Source organism: Stegodyphus dumicola, chromosome 10 (genome assembly GCF_044657685.1).
Source record: "Stegodyphus dumicola isolate Sdum_Otavi_A_Nest chromosome 10, ASM4465768v1".
Taxonomy (NCBI): Eukaryota; Metazoa; Arthropoda; class Arachnida; order Araneae; family Eresidae; genus Stegodyphus; species Stegodyphus dumicola.
The window spans coordinates 45,812,819-45,836,791 of NC_140777.1; the positions used below are offsets into that span (position 1 = coordinate 45,812,819).

The 23,973-nt window shown below is 34.1% G+C and overlaps 1 protein-coding gene across 3 annotated transcripts in view; it reads left to right on the plus strand.

Moving 5' to 3' along the window:
- LOC118195819 (beta-1,3-galactosyltransferase 5-like) overlaps positions 1 to 23,973 on the plus strand; it is a 96,059-nt gene that overhangs the window by 16,977 nt on the left and 55,109 nt on the right. Inside the window, exon 1 of one of the 3 annotated variants that reach the window (XM_035367155.2) lies at positions 23,598 to 23,735. The exons of the other annotated variants lie outside the window; for them this stretch is intronic. The gene's annotated coding sequence lies outside the window, so the exon portion shown is untranslated. Of the gene's footprint in view, positions 1 to 23,597; positions 23,736 to 23,973 lie in introns of those variants that run through there. 3 annotated transcript variants of the gene reach the window in all.

The following is a 23,973-nucleotide window of genomic DNA, read 5'->3' on the forward strand; positions in this document are numbered from 1 at the left end:
CATTTTTCAAGTCTCCTGCTTCCATAAAATATCGAATGTCTCTGCAATCTAAGTGAAGAAATATTCGACATAACAGACATTTAACTTTTTCTTATAATATAAATTTTGCGAGGGAACAGTTTTACATTCAGCTGAAAATAAGTTTATGTATTCTGCAGTAAAAATTTACATTCATTCAATTAATTATTTATGTGTACTGAAAATTGTTTTTTCATTTTATGTAAAATTTATCTGGCGAAATTGAATTTAGAAATTTTCTGCATTGGCTATAATTTTCTTCCTTCTGCAAAGACTGGTATATACGTAAACGAGACTTATTTTGTCGAATGCCGTAACAGCATTGCCGTATCCTTTTGTGTTAATATATTCAAAAATTTTAAATGCTATCACGTAAATTACAGCATTATATGTTACATGAAGGGGATTAAATTGAATCCAAATTCAAAATATTTACATGTCTTTTCACTCATATTTCTAACAATTTTATTTTCATAGGGAAAGTTACCAAACACTGATCTATAATAATAAAAGCAAGTGTAATGTGTCTGTCTGTCTGTCTGACCGAGCTCTCCAGCCATATCTATCGCACGCAGGGACCTGGAATTTTTTATACGGAAGCACAAAGGGGCTGGCCACCAGACCTCGAAGCCCGATTTTCGATTTTTGAATTAGAAAAATTTTAAAAAAATTATTTATAATTAATTAATCACGGTTTTTTTGACTCACTGATATTATTATTTGTTTTCAAATAACGTTCGATTGTAACAATTGATTTCTTTATTCTAGCGTTAGTTTGCTGTTTTGACGATACATTAATAATAAAAGCAAGTGTAATGTGTCTGTCTGTCTGTCTGTCTGACCGAGCTCTCCAGCCATATCTATCGCACGCAGGGACCTGGAATTTTTTATACGGAAGCACAAAGGGGCTGGCCACCAGACCTCGAAGCCCGATTTTCGATTTTTGAATTAGAAAAATTTTAAAAAAATTATTTATAATTAATTAATCACGGTTTTTTTGACTCACTGATATTATTATTTGTTTTCAAATAACGTTCGATTGTAACAATTGATTTCTTCATTCTAGCGTTAGTTTGCTGTTTTGACGATACATTAAATCGATTAATTACAATTCATTTCTTTTTTTTAGCTTATTATTTATAATTAATTAATCACGGTTTTTTTGACTCACTGATATTATTATTTGTTTTCAAATAACGTTCGATTGTAACAATTGATTTCTTTATTCTAGCGTTAGTTTGCTGTTTTGACGATACATTGAATCGATTAATTACAATTCATTTCTTTTTTGTAGCTTGTGGGGGGCGGAAGAGAGAGAGACAATCTACATGTCCTACACTACTATTCCTGCGCTATTCACTTATCTGCATTTTCTAAATGCACGGGCAACGCCGGGCGGGTACAGCTAGTGATATAATAAAATTGACAGTAATTTGTGTTCTATATTCTTAAGCAGAATACATAATGCAGCTCATCAGCGCTCCAGCGGTCGCCAGGGTCGTAGCTAGAAGGGGACAAGGAGGGGCATCTGTCCCTGGGCGCAGAATCCACGGGGCGCCAAACTGATGTTACGACATTGTAGAATTAAATGTTTTCCATCCTTGGCAAGCAGTAAGGGGCGCGATATCTTCAGTTGTTTCTGGGCGCTGAAAACCCTAGCTACGACTCTGGCGGTCGCTTAAAACTGATAGTTCGACAGGGGCTCAAATCCCAGCAAACAAGATGGTTGCAAGATAATTTAGTTATTTCTTCATGTGTAAGGTAAATACAATCAAGTTTCCCTTTCTCATACTTCGTTAAGTCCTCCACGAAGGCATCCCTTCTCTTAGACATACAGTTCCCGTGCTTTGCCATGATTCAAATAACCACCAAAGAAGAAATGAGGAGAAAATGCAGTAGATACTAGCTATTCAAGGGATAGAACAATTATTAATATATGTAGAAGAGCATTTTTGAAATCATTTCTTGAGTACCAATTCCGGGGAGTTCTAAATCACCGAGAGTTCTTAAATGTTAAATAACTTCAGTGCCTTAATTGGATTGATGGAGTTGAATTTTTTGAATTTTAAAATTTGCAATTTGCTAGAAAAGACGAATTTTCTGCTCAAGTGCTTGCAACAATATTGAAAATTCAAAATTTGCGAATCTATGGGCGACGTGCGTCATTAATTACATCAAATGCTTCTAATAATTCTTCTAATAATTATTTTAGAGTTTAACATAAAAACTCTAAAATTGCAGGGACTGTAAATAATCTAAAGACATTTAGAAATACAACAAGATTTGACAGTTGAGGAAAATTGGAAAATACACTATTTATCATAAAAGATGAACTGAAAATAATTATAATGTAAGAAAGAAAAATGTTCTCCTTTCTTTTTGTTTATTTTCACAATTTAAAAAAAATTATATAAATCTAAAATTTGATTACTTAGGGAAATTGCTATAAATTGAGCATAAAACAAATCAGTGCGAGAATGATTTTGCTTACGAACTGCGACTGCAACACATTTCAACCAGTTTTAACCAGCTTCAGATGTTAAAAAGTTCCAGAATGAAGATCTTCTTATTGTAAATGCACAAAGTTTAAATCTTGGCATAAAATTAAATAACTTGGGCATTTAAAGCCCGAATATTGGAAAATCATAATTAAGAATTTTTAAATTTTTGCAATAGCATACGTACAAAATAATGATCAACAATTGATTCAAGGCTTTCATACGAATACAATAATCCGAATGGAATGTAAAAGATTATTACTATTCTAATTTATATTGAAAGTTGTTACACGACCTTGAAAAATCAATATTATAATTTATAAGGCAGACATGTAAATTGTAGGGTTTATATTTATTTTAACTAACATTTATTTTAAGTTTAAACTATCTTTCCTGTCAAGCCTTACTTTCCCCTGGAACTGCCAATGCCAGAATATGTAAATTTGAGTAGAACGCGCAAGCATTCAAATTATCAGCGGAAGTAGTATGATTTAAATAGAAGGAAACGAGTTCGGTGAGAGAGTTATTCTTACTTAGCGAGCGCGGAGGTAGAAATCGAGAATTGAAGAACCACGCGTTGCGGCCTATGTGCTTGGCGGAAAGTAGTTGCAATTGTTCCAGTGAGCTTCAAGTCTGCTGAATTAGCTGCGGCTTTTGTAAAACGCGGTGAGTTAGTTATTTTAGAGAGCCTCGTAGTTAGAATCTTGTCTTTATTTTCTTTTCAGGTTCTTATTTTTATTTTGACTGCCGAGTTGGCACCGTTTGTAAGCGTCAAGAGAACGCAATTGTAATTCATTACGTTGAATAAAAAGGGACTTAAACCCTTTACAAGACTCTGTGGTTTATACAAGCTTTCACAGTCACCCTTGGTTGCGTGCAAGTTGTAGGCGCGCAACGTTATATTGGCGCCCGAACACTTATCGAACTGAAATGGCCGAAAACTGGATGGAAGCCGCTGGACAACACCAAGAAATGACAACGCAGTTAGAAGGATTTGGATACCTGGTCCAGACTTTGAGAGCATCAATCAAGCCAAACGTCTATTTCGACGGAAAAAATTCGGTGTCCGTATTTTTAGAAGGTATAGAAAACCACTTTCAGCTCTATCCTGTGCCTGAAAGACAAAAAGTTGCTATTGCCACAGCACCACTAAGAGGACAAGCCGCGCTATGGTGGAAAAACATAGGAAAATTTCTTCTAGGTGAATTTGGAAGCCCGACGTATACATTTGAAAATTTCAAAAAATCGTTAGTAAAGGCCTTCCCCATAGTGAAAGATCGCGCACGGCTGGAAGCCGAGCTATATAGTTTATATCAACGGGATACAGCACAATTGACGGACTTTATTTTACGAAAAATCAAGCTAACGGATATGTTGTATGGGAAAAAAACCCGATGCGGAGATAATTGAAATAATATTACCAAGATTGTTACCCGCTGTCCAAGACTACTTTGAAATTAGAAACCCAACCACATTGCAGGAACTTTTCGAAATGGCGGTGAAGTTTCAAAATCGCAGAATCGCGGAAAGAGCGAGAGGGGAAACATATTCTCAAAGTACCAGAAGGAAGGAGGAAACAAGAAATGGAAATCGCTCATATGGGGGAAAGAAATATCAAGCTAACGCATCGAAACTCGAAGGTCAAGGCCCAAAAAGAAAATTTGAAAATAAGCATCCGCGTACCCAGAAGACACAGATTGAAAGGAAAGCTTTAAACGACTAGAGGGGCCTGTGAAAGGGAGGGTCCAGACCCCGGAAGTTTTAGAAAAACACTCAAATAGACATCTAAATACAGTCATCGTAAAAAACTCACAGCTACCAATTATACAAGTCCTGGTTGGCGATGTACCAGTAGAAGCCCTCATCGATACAGGGGCAGAAGGAAATTTCATGAGTGAAAAGTTCTTCAAAAAGAATTTTTATAGGATACGACTCTTTAAAACCAGAAATACGGAAATTATAGCGGCGCAAGGAAAAACATGTCACTGCATCGGGAAAGTATCATTAAACTTACAGATAAAAGAGGAAAATCTCAAAGTATTAATTTTTGTGGTGAAACACCTCCAACACTCTCTTATTTTAGGTATGGACTTTTTAAGGGCCGCGAGGGCCAAATTAAATTTTCAAGATAGTTCCGTGGTGCTGGAGATGGACCAGAGGGTGGTGGAACCGGTGGAGACACCTGAATTGGACCTTAGCCATTTGAATGACCAGGAAAGTAAAGCAATACAGCAAGTGGTGAGTAATTTTTCTCATTTGTTTTCAGAAAAACCGGGAAACTGTCAGATCGTGACTCACAAGATTCAATTAAATGCCGAAAAACCTTGTAGGACTAAACCTTACCGCTATGACAAACAAAAAGACGTAATCATCGAAGAACATATTCAGGAGATGTTAAAGAATAAAATAATAACGCCCATAAATAGTGAATACGCGAGTCCAGTCGTACTATGTAGGAAAAAGAACGAGTTTCCTCCTTCGGATAAAAGGGCTTGGAGGTTTGCTATCGATTATAGAAAACTAAATAGCATAACTAAATTTCCAGTTTACCCTTTGCCGGTTATAGACGAGATCATTAGACAGATCAAATCGACGAGATATATGTCTACTTTGGACTTAACGTCTGGCTACTATCAAATAGCTATGAGACCCGAAGATATACATAAAACCGCGTTTATAACAAAATCGGGCACTTATGCATTTTTACGCATGCCTTTTGGGTTGTGTGGGGCCCCATCAACATTCCAGAGAGCTATGGACATTGTTCTAAAGCCTGTCCTAGGAAAATCAACTTTAATTTATCTAGATGATATAATTATAACGAGTAGTACGTTGGAACTACACATTAATGACCTCGAACAAGTTTTTAAATTATTAAAAGAGGCCGGTCTTACAATTAACGCCTCAAAATGCAAGTTCGCAACTAAAGAACTTAAATATCTCGGTTATAAAATTTCGCAAAAGGGTATAGAAACGCAAGATTCAAAAATAAAAGCTATTAAGAATTTCCCACCGCCCAACACCGCCAAGAAACTTTCGTCTTTCCTTGGACTATGTTCTTACTATCGATCATTCATAAAAGATTTCGCTAATATTGTTGAACCACTCTTAGTAATCAAAAGAAAAAAGAGTAAATTTACGTGGACAGCGGAAGCGAACACAGCTTTTGAAAGATTAAAAGAAGCGCTTATTAATGCCCCTGTTTTAAAATTCCCTGAGGGGGACGAAAACCTGGAAATTGCGGCAGATGCATCAGACTATGCGGTGGGTGCGGTTCTTATGAAAAATAACCATCCGCTGGCATTTTTTAGTAAAACATTGAATCAAACACAAAGGAATTATACAGCTACAGAAAGAGAAACATTAGCCGTATTAATGGCTGTACACAAATTTCGAGTTTATTTCGGCAAATCGCCAGTAACTGTCTTTTCGGATCATGCGGCTGTTGGTAGACTTTACTCGGGAAAAAACCTAACGCCCAGGTTAATAAGATGGGCTTTAAAACTCCAAGAATATAATATCACAATAAAATATAAACCGGGTAAGGAAAACAATGTAGCTGACGCACTTTCTCGTATAAAACTGGACGATGAAGGTAATGAACTTAAATGCGCTGTGTTGACTTCAAAAATTTTAGATTCTAGAGATACGGTTATTATTGAACTGAAAGCTGATCCTGAATTTGGAAATATCTATGCTTATTTGAAAGACCCCGAAAGCTTTGAGCACACAGATATCGATGCGATAAGAAATAGAGCAAAAAACTATGAAATAATAGATAATTTATTATTCTATACGAAAACAACAAACGAAAATCTTGAGTATAAGCCAGTCATCCCAGCCTCGCTTCGATTAAGCATTTTGAAGGAGTTGCACGAAAAAAAAACAGCGGGCCACCTAGGGGTCAGAAAGACTTTAAAAAGGGTACGCGAGGCGGTATATTTCCCGCAATTATACAAAATAGTAACGGCGTATATCAGGTCTTGCAATCAATGTCAGTTAATAAATGATATTAATTACAGCCCGGCCGGGTACTTAAATAGCATTCGCGCTACATTTCCGAATGAAATTTTAGGCATAGATCTCCTTGGTCCCTTCCCCCAGAGCGAGTTAAATAAAAATCGTTTTCTTTTAGTAATAGTAGATCATTTTTCAAAATGGATAGAAATTGTTCCACTTAAACGCGCGTCAGCCAAAACAGTCGCAGATGCATTCTTACACAGATACATTTTAAAATACGGTGCACCGATAAAAGTCATTAGCGATAACGGAAAACAATTCATTAGTCAAATATTTGAAAACATATGCAATGGACTTGATATACGCCATATCAAAATGGTTCCGTATAGACCACAGGCTAACATAGCAGAAAGAGTTAATAAAAACATTGTAAAAATAATTCGCAGTTACGTTAGCACACATCACAAGCGCTGGGATGGCTACATAAATGAATTAGCTTATGCTTTAAGAACGGCACATCATGATACTACGGGAAAAACTCCAGCAGAATTATTTTTAGGCAGAAAGTTAATTACGCCTTTAGATAAATTATTCTTTGTGCAACAAAGAGAGCAGGAATTCAAACAAAAAGACGTGCAAAAGTTGATTGATCAGGCGCTTAAAACCTCGGATACGGCAAGAATAGGCAGAAAATTTATTATGATAGAAAACGCCGTGAAGCAGATTTTAAAGTTGGGGATAAAGTATTGAAACGGAAATTTTCTTTATCAAGTGCCCCAGACAATTTTATGGCAAAGCTAGCTCCAAAGTTTGAAGGCCCCTATGTAATTCAGGAAATCAAAGGAGTAGTCTTATATCTTAAAAACGAGAGAGGGGAAATCTGTAAAGCAAGTCCCGACCAGGTGAAAAAATACTATAATCCAAATGATTTTGAAATCCTTAAAAGTTTCTTGCAGGACTCAAGTCTAAACGAAATAGAAGGGCCAGAGACTGCAACAACTATTCCACCACCCAAGAAACGGAGAACTGAAGAGAGACCTAGCCCTTCTACAACCCGGACGTCGGTATCAAAAAGAAAAAATGAGTTTCAAACTCCGGCGTTTAAGAAAAACAAAAATACAGATGAACCGGGTAAAGAAACCGTGGTAAAGACGAAAACACCACCTACAAAAGATGGCAGGAGAAATTACACATCAAGGAGAACGCGCACACGGCCACAGAGTCAGGTGCCAGCAAGGCCGCCGTTCCGGAAACTGAAACGCCAACAGGAGGCACAGAAGTACGAGGAACAGAAGAAATTCAAGGACTCCAGACCGGAGGACGTCAAGACCAGCCGTCCAAGAGAAAAACGAAAAAGACAGCAACCCGACGATTATTCCGCCAAGAGGCCAGCATGCAGAGGACGCAAGAGAAAAACTAATGTGGACGACACTCGGAGGTCAGTAAGGAGACGATTGACGTCCATGAAACCTATAACGTGGGAACAATTTTGCCAGAAAAGAATGACGGAGTTTCAATCATCGAAAACTCAAAGATAAGTTAAAATCTTCTATAAAATTTTTTTCTTTTGTTCCGAAATGTTATGCATAAGTACGAAGTTCTATGTTTTGACGAAAGTCAATATGTCTCGGTTGAGACTTAGTTTTGTTTTACTTTATTTAGCTAAGGCAAAAGTATTATTTTCTTTAAGTGTAAAAGCTAAAAACAAGCATTTTCTGTTGGTCGAAAGACTAATTCTGTTATGTTAAAGCCAAAATTTGGCCGGAGATAAAAATAACTTCGTATTCTTGTACTAATAAGAATTTTAGTTTCAGTGCCGCCAGCTTGGCGAAGAATGAGTAAAGTAAAAATTTATTTTCTCTTATTCATTTTATGGTAAATTGTAAAAAGCATATGTATTAAACTTTTGTAAATGTATGTAAATACTTGCATGTTATGTAAAAGTAGAATTTAGTCTAGAAGCATAAAATTGTAGATGCTAAAAGTGAATGCTTAAAAGCAATGAAGTCAAAATTTAAGTATTAAACTGTAAAGTCATGCTTTAGAGCGAAAGCCTGCATGTTTAAAGATGAATGAGGGGGAAGTTAGAATGAATGTGTTTTGTAGGGTTCTCCACCTACATTTGAATTTTTAAGACTATTAAAGTAGCTCATTGAGTTGTAGAATGTCGAGTAAGATGTGTCTATTTGGTTGTTGATTTCTAACAAATCATGGTGGTTAGGGAAAGTGTTGTAAGACTAAAACACGAATATTCCCGTTTGACACCAACCACGGTGGAGAGCCAGGGTAAAGTTAAATTAATGCTTGAAAAATTGAATGAATGTGAAGTAAGCAATAACTAAGAAAAATGAAACGTTAAAAACAAAAATTTATTGTGTCAAGAAAGTGTAAATTATAATGTATGTAGAAAGATACTGATACTTATTCCTTCCAGATGCTGGAAGGAAAGACCAAGATTGATTGATGAAGTCCAGGAAAAGTTGCTGTAAGAAGGAAGCTTTGTAACGACTAACAGGATTTTAATTGTTACATAAGATTTTTTTGTGTAAACGAGGCTTTCGCCAGTTAGTTCAGAATTAGATAAACTTACAACAGGTCGGTTGTAGGACCTGCTTCCAAGTTTTCCAAATTCTGGCAGCGGCAAATGTAGGGTTTATATTTATTTTAACTAACATTTATTTTAAGTTTAAACTATCTTTCCTGTCAAGCCTTACTTTCCCCTGGAACTGCCAATGCCAGAATATGTAAATTTGAGTAGAACGCGCAAGCATTCAAATTATCAGCGGAAGTAGTATGATTTAAATAGAAGGAAACGAGTTCGGTGAGAGAGTTATTCTTACTTAGCGAGCGCGGAGGTAGAAATCGAGAATTGAAGAACCACGCGTTGCGGCCTATGTGCTTGGCGGAAAGTAGTTGCAATTGTTCCAGTGAGCTTCAAGTCTGCTGAATTAGCTGCGGCTTTTGTAAAACGCGGTGAGTTAGTTATTTTAGAGAGCCTCGTAGTTAGAATCTTGTCTTTATTTTCTTTTCAGGTTCTTATTTTTATTTTGACTGCCGAGTTGGCACCGTTTGTAAGCGTCAAGAGAACGCAATTGTAATTCATTACGTTGAATAAAAAGGGACTTAAACCCTTTACAAGACTCTGTGGTTTATACAAGCTTTCACAGTCACCCTTGGTTGCGTGCAAGTTGTAGGCGCGCAACGTTATAAAATGAAATTATTAAATGCCACAAAAATGCAAATATAATGAGACTTTTCTAATGCGACTACTAACGGCCGCTTCAAGCGATTTTTAGGCCACTTATATAGATGGTTGCATTAGAGAGGCAAATGTATAAAAGCCTGTTTATTTATGTTGTAGGAAACACTTTTAGAGTTCGCCGTCATGAGATTCTCTGTACTTATATGTAAAACAGTTACAAATAATACGTCTTACTAAAACGATCTGACATATTTAGGCTTCTAAAATGATGTCAAAAATTTCAAAAAGGAAATCTAACACAAAAAAATCCTGATTTGGTTAATTTAAAGCAGTTAACAGTTTATGATAAATAAAACATTAATTAAAGCACCACAGGCTTCAGTATGAGAAAAAATTAGCATGATCATCAAATCAGACTATTTAGGTTATGGCAAAGTACCATAAGATTATCTGCCGAAGTGAATATGGATGCCTTCATGGAGGACTGTTTATAGCGGGTAGTTGACAAAAATTATTTCATACGTCGGATAGAAACTGACTCGTATTTATGTTACACATGGAGAAAAACACGAAAATTTCCTGGTAAGCAGCACATCCGCCATGGTTTGAACGCCAGTCGAACTACCAATATTCAACGATTTTTACCTCTCGCCTGCTAGTGGTCAAAGGCCATTTAAGTTATTCTCTGAATTTCAAAGTTATCAGTTTATGCTTTATTACACAATTATTCATGCTCAGATTTTTGGAAACAAGAGATAAATTAAAAACTGAAATTCTAGATAACCAATTTAAATAATTAAATTGATTTAATTTTCCGTTTTGATACGTTTTACGTTATGAATACGAAAAGCTCCCACGTATAACTTATTTGGAGCTCAATTTGGAGAGTAGAATGAATAAGCTTCTTTAATTTGGTTTGATTTACTTGACTATAACAAAGCGCACGAAAGGTATCTGCCTAAGAGAATGGTTGCCTTCGTGGAGGGCTTCCTAAGGAAAACTAGCTCGTAACCACGTTATATAGGGGAAAAACCACGAAAAGCTGCTTTGCTAGGAATCGAACCCAGATCTAACAACCAGGGTATTCAGCAACTTAACCGCTCGGCCGCTTTTAAGTTTCCATAAGCTTTACACGTAATTGTAATTAATATAACTACTATAAGTAAAAATCCTTTCTAAGATATCCATCAGCCATCCATCAGATTTCAGCCTATCAGCGGCCGAGCGGTAAAGACGCTGAACACTGGTAGTTTGGTTCGAGATTCCAATACCGCGAATGGGCTGGCTGCATGGGCACTCTCGTGGTTTTCCCCATGTGTAATATGTATACGAGCCAGTTTCCTTTAGAAAGTTCTCCACGAAGGCATCCCTCCCTTTAGGTAGATAGCCCTCGTGCGCTTTGCCATAATTGAATAGTCCTAATCCATCCATGTTTCTAGTTGATTTTTGGTATTCTGTGAAGATCACCACCCTAGAAAGATGATATTCAGTGCAAGCGTTTGTTTATACCCATAGAAATGCCTGTCACTTTTGAAAGTGATCGTCTTAAGGAGATGGTCGCCAATCGTTTATGGGCAACTAGATGGTGGAGCTCTGAGTAGGTTACGCATTGGTGCATTGTAAAATGCATTAAATCCTCTCTAATACGATCATCCACATTTCTAATTATTTTGGTCTTTGGTGGAAGTGGTCGTCTTAAAGAGATAATGCGCGGTACAAGTGTTAATTTCTACTCTGAGAAATTATTTTGGAAGAGGTTGCCATAAGAGGTTTCATTGCATATTAAATGTTTAAATCCAGATCGCGTGGTTATAGGAACCATTTTACTTAGATTTTAAAATTTTAGTAAAATAAAAAATCTGAAAGGTTTCAGATTTTAAATTACGTCCGAAGGGGCCTTTTTTTAACATTTTGTGTGTTACCTTTATTTATTAAATATCATATTCTTCGCACTTAACCCGCGGGAAGGCGCGTGGGGTGTATCATACCCCAACCCTACATAAAAGTGGAATATTCCTAACTTGTGAAACTGAAATTCTGTGCTGCTTTCAGTAGCTGAGTTTCTAGTTGTGGTTGACTTTCAGAACCACTTTTTCTTTGCCTGCGTGTTTCAGAAAAAGATTTATCGGTATTTTGTTGGAACTGGGGTATGACACACACCACCCGCCTATCCGCGTAAGCGTTTTTCTGATTGAATATTTAGTTCAGAAATTTATTCCTAGAGTGTAACAGTAAATATTTCTACTCCCAAGGGATTTTAAAGTACTTGACATTAAATTCTTAAAAATTTCCAATGGTAATTTTATAATGCATTATGGTGAAAAGAATGACTCCCTATAAATTGGAGATGCAACGCCTGTGAGATTTATTAGAAAGATTTGAAAGCGATGAAGATTTCATTTCGGAAACTGAAGATGAAACTAGGAATATTTTCTACAGTGTTTTGGTTTCGAAAAGATAAAACATTAATTCCTGATGTTCCTAAAAAAGCAAAAACCTTTCTTATGCTTTCAACATTATATAACGATCATACTATAGATGATACTATCGGAGAAAATAAAACGTCAGGAATTATATGTTTTTATAATTATGACTAAAGGAGCAGTGGATATGGGGGATGAAATGTCAGCAAAATTATTCAATTGCCAGAATAACAAGGAGGTGGCCAATTGTAATTTTCTTTCCTGCACTGAATGTTGCTGTAATAAATGCTTGAATTATATTACATTCAACTGCTAATGCACCAACCAGAAACAGATGTCTGTTTTTGAAGGACTTAGCATTACAATTAATGAAAAAAGTATTGAACAAAGATCAGAGATTAATACTTTACCGAGAAACTAACGTACTGCATGCAAAACAAAAGCAGAAGTTTTGACGAAGAATTAAAACGAATACATGAAATTCGAAACAACTAAGTATGAAAGATAAATTCTTTGCCCTCGCGCCAAGGACAGAAGAACGTGAATGCAATTTTTAAAATGTGAAAACATTCTGTTCCAAGAACACGTGAACTTATTTCGTTCAAAGTGTGAAGAAATAAAATAAGCATTCTGTATTAGAGATGCAAGGAAACTTAGAGGCATGATGTTTATTTTTTATTATTTTCATTTATCTTAATTTTAACTCTAAGATTATTTTGGAAATTAATTTTTTGAAACCCATTTATTTTTCTCGTATTTATAATACTCGAGAATAAGAAAAACAGCTTTAAAACTAAATAAAACTATTTTTATCGTATTTTAAATATCGGGGTATGTGATACCCCACGCGCCCACTCTAGTAACTTTTCTTGGTGCGCCTTCCGCCGGGTTAAACCATAAAATTCAGTTCAAGAGCAGTATCGCAAAATAATTTTAAATTGAGCACAATTTTAGAATTTCCGATTCACAGGCTCACGCGTTGGAGATAAAAATGTTTTTTCTGTACAACATTGCCATGCCTCGCTTTGAAATTCTTGCGTTTGTTAATCAAAAATCCGTTAAAAAATACAAAATCGATAATAAAACAAATTCCAAATTTCAAATTTGGGCATCCAGTTGCCCATATTCACAGTAGGATTACGTCATTCGAAACTCGATGGCTCTAGGTACCGTTGTTTTATCATAATATTTGGTGGCAACAGTTTGAAAAGTGAAACGGACATTCAGAGTGATTCGACGCAAAATCGCAAAGTGAAAACATTAGTCCCTCAGGGACTAATAATTTTGAAATAAACCTCTTAATTTTAATAACTGTGGTATTCTTGTTTTCAAACTTAAGTGCAAAATTAAACAATTGTTTCCTGTGCAGATGCGTTACTTTTAATTAAAATCAAATGAGAAAAAAAAAAAAAAATTATGCAAAAATTAATTAGGTAAAAAATTTAGTCATATTCTTATCGCAAACCGTAACTTGAAATTGCATCTACAACTGTTTCTTATACCAAAGCTCTGGATGAATTAGTTTTCTGTTGTGCGTCAATAAATGTTTCACTAAACCGCAGCTTAAGGCTATAACAACATGCGGTGCCAGGAGATTAATTACTAAAGACCTGACAATGACCGACGCTGGACAACCCGCCTCTTCCCCTGGCTTCCATTGCGAAAGCTTCCCTCTCTAAACAACCCTCTATTTTTAACCTTAACGAAGAAACCATGGAGGTAGGCTCCATGGAAGAAACAAGCAGCCAACACATCTTCTTGCTTCTACTCGCACATGTTTCCAGTCATCCGAAGTTACGGTTGTTGAGATAAAACTTTTATCACCCAGCTTGGCGATCTTTCTAAACATGCCTTATATTTCCCACTGCAAACGAAGGGTGACATTTTTTCCGTTCCTTATTTTCCGGGGATATTCTTTCCGTTTCCCTTTTTTCCGGGTGACATTTTTTCCTACAACCTAGATGTTAGATATATCATCATTTAGTCTTTAAGGGGCTGCGTACAATTCTAAATTTCATTTTGTATAAATTAATTTTTTAAGGATTACATTTTAATTTAGAATTAAGATAAATTAGATAATTAAGATTACATTTTAACTTAGAACTACTTGGTCCTGTTATTATGTAGATTTAATCATACAGGAACAGACGTTGTGAACACGAGAAACACAAAGAAAGACAGTCGTGTGGGCGTTTGTTGAGCAATCGGAAGCTTAAATACATTAAATCGTGAAAGCAAATTTTATAATGTTTGTGTGTATAAGACCGGAAACCAAATTTTTTAAGTTATTTTGACAGATTAAAACATGTTTCAGGAAAATCTGTACATTTCTGTTATTGGTCTGAAGAAGTATTTAATAACAAAGAAATAAATGAATATTGTACAGTTCTGAAAACACACTGCTTAAAACTTATCAAATTTTAAAAAATATTTAATTTTGGAAAATATTGTTCCTCAGATTCTAAATATTTTCCATTCTCAGCGACAAAGTTTAAATTTATGTTTTTATCATACGTATAATCGGGAAGTTTCACCTCTTTAATCGAACTACATGGATATGTCATTTTATTGGAAAAAAATTAAAACGTTGTATTATTAATTATTCGTAATGCTGAAGTTTGGCCAAAAAAGAAAGAAAAAGAAAAAATGTCAATTAAATCTATATTTTAATATAATTCATTGATGGAATTATATATTAATTAAATAAATCTGTATGTATGAATACATGTATGCAAAAGAGGCAAAGGGCTTTATCAAAAACAATGAAGGAAGGACGATCTAAACATGTTTGGTAAACTCTAAACTAAACTTTTCTGGGTTCTCTTTTTAAACTGCATGATAGCTGAAAAACAAAAAAATACTAAGTTAAGAAATGCTATTTCTGTCTGTACGTGAAGCATCATCAGTATTGACCGCAATTTTCAGCTGTCTTTTATTAAACAAATAGCCTTAAGCTCCAAGAGGGGACAGATCCCCAGGAGTTAAGCTTGATTGAAACACCCACTCCCACGGTTGACTCTCCCCAATAGTAAAATTAGCTGTAACTCATTCCTTCCCCCCCCCCCCTCTGAGTTCATCTGCTTAGCTTGTTTTTCAGCTCAATACTCAGAACTAAAAGCTTCAGGCGTTAGTTTCCCGAAAATTTCCTAATTGCTTTCATCTTGCATACAGATTGCTATAGTTTCCAGCCAAACTCTGATTCTCACTTCTCTTTCGAAATAAATATATATACTACTATAGATGAAAGAAAAATTTCATTTTGTGAATAAAATAACTGAATATAAAATGAGAAACTAAATCCTTTATTAAAAAATGAACTTTTGTAAAAAACTCATAAATCAATATTCTGAAAATTTTAAATGCGGTGAAATATAGCATTTAGCTCTCTCCCTTAACCTTTTCAGTCCCAATGGGTTATATAAGTCCCAGCAGATGTTTAAAGAAGCCTAGAGGGAATTACACGCATCAGTTTACCACATATTTAATGTCTCACTGGTAGTAAGCATAATTTCTAACATCCCCACTACAAAATTGTCGCGCGCCTCTTCTTATAGAGGCTTAGTTACAGACTGTCAATTTCTGTCAATGTCATTTGTGTCATTTTTGATAATTACCAAGAATACATAAAAAAAATCAAGTCAGTTGAAACAAACAAATAAATTGAGACTGAAAGGGTTAAACAATTTAAGATGTTTTAAATTTTCAGTATTTAGTTATTCAGATTTCAAGCAATCAAAATCATTTTCTTCAAACGCATTTCTTAAATGTATTTAACTCCTCAAAAAGAGTATTTTTCCTTTCATTTAAATATTTTATATTTTGACAACTTGTACATCTTTGTTTTTGATAATCTGCACTATATCACACGTAAAATTATAAGTTTTTGTTCATAACAAATTCATAGATTCATGAGTCTATTTGAATTAATTATGCTTCTTACATCCAAAATCTGTGTAATATGAAGACGTATACTAATAGAGTTTTATAATATATTTTCAGTGGGAAATATGCACTAACATATAACAAGCATTAAAATGATTGAGTCACAGGATCAGTAAGAAACCGTGGTTATTACCAAAATAAACAAGGACAATGTACAATGTAATCAAGACTACAAAAATGAATGAGTATAATATTTAAAATAAATAAGGACTATTGACAACTTCTCACACTCCCACACCATCGCCACTATATAAAAATTAAACATATTGCAACAATTAAATGAACAAAAAGAGGGAGTCTGAGCAAACCAGTGCTCCAAAAAAGCAAGTGATTCGAATATATACAAATATTAATATAGTATGAATCACAATCAACATACTAATTAAGCCTTGCATGTATATTAAAGAGAACGCATATCAAAGTATAAGAAACGGCTAGCTCTATGAAGTATGAAGATGAAAAAGATATTTCTGTTTGATTTAAAACGTAAACTATGGAAAACATGCCTTCTTTAAAAATATCTTTTTCCAAAAGGTGTTAGATACTTTTAGTTGAATGCGTAGAACTTTCATTTTATTGAAAAAATATTCTTTATGATTATTTTAATTAAAAAATCATGCACGAAGCGAACTCGGATTTAAAAATTTAGTTATGCTTGATATTCAAAATCATACGTTTATAAAATATTTAAAATAATACATAAAAAATTTACATTTTCTTATTCCAAATAATCTGTCATTTAAGTACAAAAAATTGAAACGTTTCAGTCACTGAAAATAAAAGTCAGTGTAAAATATGTGCAGTTTTTATCCTTGAATAAAATTTAAGGGAAATTTGATTTAGTTTTTCACGGAAGAAAAACATTAAAATTGTTTTAGAAAGTTGGTCACTCTAAGTTCAATAAATAACTACGAAATTTTCGAATAAAATGTATATGAAAAATTAAACAAAATACTTTTAAGTGCTTAATAAAAAATATCTAAATCTATTTTTTTTTTTAACTAATGACCGGCCTTCAGCCAACTTCGGCTTGGCCACTACTAAGAAGTGATGTCCCTTTATTATGGAGGCACCAAATAGGTGGGCCACCTTTGCCTCCTATGAAGGGACGGACAGTTACAACCATGCCTTCTCCAAGATTCGAGCCCGGGGCTTTTGGTATTGCAGGCCGGCTCCCCAAACCACCTGGATCCCCATACTGTCTGGGCGGCCTAAATCTAAAAGTAGATGTAGGCAATCCAATTTAAAGTGACCACTCAAAATTCCATATCTTTTTAATCTTGTGTGGATGTGGTAAAATTGCGTAATGATTAAAACCTATGTTTATTATTCTCAAAAACATTGTTCATCTTAGGGAGATAGTCACCAAGAGGGTTAACTGCAAGTATACATTATTTCTTTAAAAAAGGAAAAAGAAAGAAAGAAAAAAAAAAAAAAAAAAGCTGTGTGAAGATTTTTTTGATTTTCCTGAAGTATAATATGCACATGAACTAGTTCCTGAGAATACTCCACAAAGAGAGTACTCCACAAAGGAATCCCACCCCTTAAGCAGATAGCCGTAGTGTGCTTTGGCATAATCTAATAAATCCAAACACTACTGAAATATTATGTAGCTGACTTTCATCATAACTAGCAAATCGACATTTAAGTAACTAACTGCAAGCTGTGCATGAAAATTTTAATGTCACTTTAAGAATAAAGTGAAACAAAACAAGAAATAATTTTCACTATAAGAATATTAGATTAAAACAAAAGTGAAGAATATAATCTCATAATTAAGTTAGAAATTTTCTCATATTTAAGGTCATGCAATTACTTTCCTTTTTCTAATCTTTCTTAGATTATACTTTTCATGAAAAATTACAAGTAAAAACTTTATAAAAAATGATTTATTAATGACCTTTGTTAGTTAACTATGTCGGTTTAAAATTCTATTAAGTGCTATAAGTTGCATTAATTTTCTATGCTTAAGTTTCCTTCTTATTTTACCAGCAAAAATTTATTAGTGAATAAAAAATATGAAAGTAAAAATTATTCTTCTTTCCATCTTGGCGCCCACAAATCATCATGAGAATACCCATTTACAATTATTGAAGCTTGAAAAAAGTGTGTCTGCGATGTTATGGTCATGCGATGATTTGTAGATACTTTATTTTTTACCACGATATTTTCGACCGCGATGATTTTAAACTGCGAAGTTTTTGAAACGCTTTATTTTCGACGACGATATTTTGTACTACGATGTTTTAGAACTGCGATGTTTTCTCTTTGCGACGTTTTCTCCCACGATGTTTTGTAGCACGACGTTTTCGCCTTGCGTTGTTTTCTCCGCGACGTTTTCGTCCGCGGTGTTTTTGCTGCGATGTTTTCGGCTGTAACCAGGACGTACAATCCATAGACCTAAAGCTATGGTTATGGCAAATAGTATTGTATGCAAAAATACTTTCTACAGCAGCTAATTCCTCTTCCTTATCACCCATTTTCTCCTGTTTGAAGAAAGTCCTCAATAATTAGCTAGATGCAGCAGCAGCAGAGATTAACATTTTATGTTTATTATTATTTATATGAAGTTTGATATCTGTACTTCCACCATGGCTTATTGAAAATTTGAAAGAACATATATTCCACCGTACATCGGAATCGCTTATAGTTTTTTCAATAAAGGTTTTCGTAATGTTCTGTAAGTTTTCGATTTTCTTTTCTGCATTTTTCGGTAATTTTGAACCCATTACTAAAATAATCAGTGATAAAAAATAAATAAAATTAAACTGCAGTAAAACACACCCTTAGCACGTATGCAATGCACTGTTGATAATTAAAAAATATATATCGTTGCCAAACGGGAAACGTCATGATACGTCATAGTTGCGGCAATTTTTTAAAATTTGTTTAACCCTTATGCGAAATCAAAATTACGATGGAGTAAAAATTTTACGATCTAAAGGTGACAAAAGAAAGATGATTTTTAATGAATATATCTACAATGAAATTTGAGCAATGACAAAAGAATTATTTTTAGACGCCGTGTCTGTAGGGGCATACGTATGTTAGTCTGTAGGTTAGTCTGTATGTTAGTCTGTAACATACGTAACACACATATGAAATACACCGCTGATAATTAAAAAATATATGTATGTATTATAAATACAAATCACATTCGAATTAACATATCAATTAAAAATTGCAGTGCTGTCTGTAAGTGAAAGTCTGAACAGCAGCTTTGAGTAAAAATTTCATGTACGTTGGGGAAAGAAATACAGGAATGAGAAATAGAATTCCCCCACTGCAAATTTTTCTAAAGTAAATGCTAAATGGAGTTCCTGTTCATGCGGCGCATATGGCGCGAGTCTCTTAACCTACGCTTGCAATCTCAGTTTGCAATCTACCCTACTTAAAACAAATATGCAGTGTCTCGCACAAGTGTTCGCATACCTTATGAATTTGCAGAAAAAGCGCTGTAACCCGTAATTGAGTTCCAGTATAAAACCCGATACTTTTCATATCATCGCCATGTAATTTTGAATAAAACTATTTTTTTAAATTTTTAATACTGACTTATTTTCTTTTTCGAAAATTGAAAATGTAAGAAGACATAGATAAAATACGCCACAAAAGTGATTGTACACGGAAATATTTTCGTAAAATTTCATAAATAAAATTACCGTCTACCACTTCTTTATTTTCGAATTTTGACACGTTTAAAAAGTAACTTTGGCTTTATTTTTTGCTTGCTTACTTCGTTGTATTTTATTTGATGTTTAAAAATCACGCGTAGTCGTAAGAAAACAACGAGCAGCATTCGAAAATCTATCATTTTTTATCATAAGGGCTGGAAATTCGATTTGGGATATCGCTAAATTAGTAAATTTATGCCATTCTGCTGTGCAGTATATGATAAAAATGCTTTAAAAAAGAAAATCGGATGCAAATTAAAGTAAGAAGAGGTTGTGCGGCAAAGAGGATTCGACGGGAATCAACGTGATCAGATTAGATAGATTTATAGTTAGACAATCTGTGAAAAATCCACTTTTGAGTGTCGTAAAGATTTCTAGAGAATTTACTGAATTTTTTTTACTTCAGTTTCACTTAAAACTGTTCAACGAGTACTCATATCAGCTGGACTACATGGGCGCTCTGCGCGAAGAAAACTATTTGGAAGTATAAAAAATAGCAGGCTTAGGTTTTTCTTTACAAAATCAATGATATATAAGCCCGGAAAATATTAGAATCATGTCTTATTTGAAGACGAAAACAAATTTAGCATTTTTGATTCCGAGGGGCGTATAATTAATTGTATGGAGGAAAATAAAATGAGCTTAATCCCAAGACCTTAGTTGGTACAGTAAAGCATGGCGGTTGAGGTGTTCTTGTGTGAAGAAGATGCATGTCAACATCAAGATTAAATAATTTAGTATTTATTGATGGCACAGTAAACATTGCTGCTTATTTAAATATTTTAAAAGATAATTTTAAATTATTCGCCCAAAATTTGGATATCGGAAACGGAAACTACTTAATTTTTTTTTTTTTTTTTTTTTTTTTTTTTTTTTATCAGGATGACGTTTCTAAGCACATGGCCGTCAACGTTCGCCTTTTGGGTGTCTAAAACTGCCCACAATTTCTGAAAACACTACCTCAATCAGCAGATTTAAAGCCGAAAGAACACATCTAGAAAGAATTAAAGTACGAAAACAGAACATTAAAACAAAAATCAGACCGCAATAATAATGGAATAATCGAGAAACATTGATACAGGTATTTAAAAAAAATGGTGAACTCTATGGCCAGACGTTTGAAAGCTTTCATAAGTACTACAGGATATACTACAGAATACTAACTGACAGAAATATTACAATATTTACTAAAATGTTAGAGCGTATGAAGACTTTCATGAAGTAACTTTTCTATTAATTTTTTATTATTGATTTTCCAAAAAAAGTTTTAATATATTCATAAAATACGTAACGTAGTTTTGCTAAGAGAAGTTAATAGATGTTAAAAAATTTTCATTCTAAGATTTTAATTTTTATAAATGAAGGAAGCAATATTTCATTGAAACTCGTAAGCGTACGAACACTTTTGTGAGCCACTGTATGCATTTAAACTTTTACATTCTCACATTACTGCTTTTCAGGACATTTCAGGACAAATGTTGTAAATTCGGGAGCAAAAACGAGTTGTAAAAACTCGGGACAGGGACTGAAAATTCAGGACTGTCCCGAGGAAATTCGGGACGTATGGCCACCTTACTTTAAGAGGAGTGAGTGCAAGAGCGGATTGGTAGACTGCGAGCTCAGCAAAAGCGTAAAGAACCTTAATAAACACTTTTTTTGGGCGATCGTTAAAATATGAAACCTTTCAGATTTTTATAATTTATTAGTTATGTATAAGATTGTTTTTATTGCATGTTATTTATCAATACATTTGTTTTCAATTAAACTCGCTACTAATTATTTTTAATGCATACGTAAATGTAATTATAAAAATAATTTAGTTCGAAATCAAATACGGTACTAATTATTTTTAATGCATACGTAAATGTAATTATAAAAATAATTTAGTTCGAAATCAAATACGGTACTAATTATTTTTAATGCATACGTAAATGTAATTATAAAAATAATTTAGTTCGAAATCAAAATACGGTACTAATTAATTTATAAATACATTTATTCTCAAGTCATATTAAGTATACATTTTTAATTATTAAAATAATTTGGGTTCTATACTTAAAAATATAAATTTAAATAAATGTGCTTGCAAATAAGTGGTAGGAAGTAACAATTTATACCTACATAAAAATTCAAGGGAGTTTACTGTTCGTAATTAAATAAACAAAAGAGTTTTAGTTTAGTAACAGAAATGTAGATGGCGATACTATATGCTACTGAATGAAGTTGCCACTACTTGTCGATTTGAAGTTGCATGCGTTTGTTAAATCGTAAATTTTCTCTTTGGAACAAGTAGCACTCATTTACTTCAGAAGAACAATAATTAAAAAAGACATCGGAAACATACAAATTGAAGGACAGAATATCCCAAGAACTAATATAATCAAGTACCTAGGAGTTTACATCGATTATCGACTAACTTTCCGCAACCATATCATCAATATTCGGAACAAAGCCTATCAGGCATTCATGGCCATATACGCATTAATAGGAAGGAATTCTACATTAAATCTAAATACAAAACGTATCATTTATTTACAAGCTATCCGCCCTATTCTTCTTTACGCAGCACCGGCCTGGGCAGCCACTTCTAGAAATAATCGTCAATCATTGCAAAGAATGCAAAACAAATTACTTAGAATCTTAATAGACGCACCATGGTATGTACGCAACTCGGCAATCCATAGAGACCTAAATATCAAGCCTTTAGACAGCGAAATTCTCAAACACAGCCATAACTTCTTCTCCCGCTGCAATAGTCATCCTAATGAAAATATCCAACAACTCAACAACTATGATAACACTCTTATTCAAAAACACAAAAGACCGCGAAACATTTTTCACGATGGAAACTGGTAGATTTACATTTTGTATATATTTTATTTTATTTCAATTATTTAACTCGTATTTAATCAAGATTTACCTATTTACCAATGAACTATGAACTCTACTGTTGAGATTAATTACCGTTTCCAAAGTGCAAAATTGACCAATCGCAACGAATGCTACTACTCTTATAAAAGGATCCGACCGCCCATCACATCATTCAGCCACGAACTTCCAAGAGAGAAGCACGCACGCCGCATCGCATCTTTATGCCATAAAATTCAAACTGCCATTATTGCTTTACAATCAAGTCTTCATTTATGCCATAGTCTCTAATTATGCCAATTCAAATAATATGCCAACTTTATGCCATTTCATCATTTGTTTTTCAACTTTATGCCTTTCACTTATGCCATTGCAAAAATTTTTCCCACAACCGCCAAAGGATGGCGCCACTTATGCCATAATCTCAAGAAAACCATCTTTAGATGGATATGCTTTTATTTGGAGCCCTTATCAGGGTATGATAAATATGTATTGGTAAAGGCCCTTTTTAGGGCCGAATACCAATCAGCTAGGATATGGATATCGATGGAACAAGTAAAGGCAAAATGTGTCTGCACAAAATTTGTTGTATTATGGACATGGACGGATTTTCGTGCAAATTTACTAATGATAGAACACAGTTTAGAACTGAATTTCTGATCCGAGAAATCGGGTATGTACGATTTAATCCAGAAGCGGGAAATTTCCAGCCGTCATCTTACAGGTTTGATCTTCGCTGTTTCAAACAAGAATTAAGTAGCAAAGATGTTCTTCAAACCGTAAATTACCAAACACGTCGTATAACTGGAATGTCTGTATTTCCGTCTTCTGAAGAAGAAGTTTATGATTACGCAGATAGATTTGCTATAATTCAGTCAATTTATGACAGATGTAAGCGACCGGGATTTGATATCGTCGCTTTTAAAGGCGGTGATTTTGAAAAAGTTATTTTCAAGGAACTTAAAATACCACATATCGATTTAGGTCATTATGGTTGCCCAAAATTCGATGAACTCGTCCAACGGCAATCGGTTTTCTCCAATATGAAGAACTGTGGCCATCATAATTATTTACTGGTGAAGAAAATAATTCATTGTCCATTAGCAGAAGTTGTTGCTTTCAAGGACTGGTTAATTATGAATTCATTGACGTAAGTATAAATTCAGTTCTTTTTTTATTTTGAAGCAAATACTAATATAAAATGCAAAAGAAAAGGGTTTTTAGTTTAGAAACCTTTATTAATAAAAATGTTTTCTAGTGTAGTAAATGAAATTTATTGAATTCGTGAAATTTAAATTGGGTAAAATTTCCTCTGTTTAGTGATTTTCAGCTTAATTTCTTAAATTGTGTAAATTTCATTCCCCTTGTTTAATAATTTTCGGCTTAAT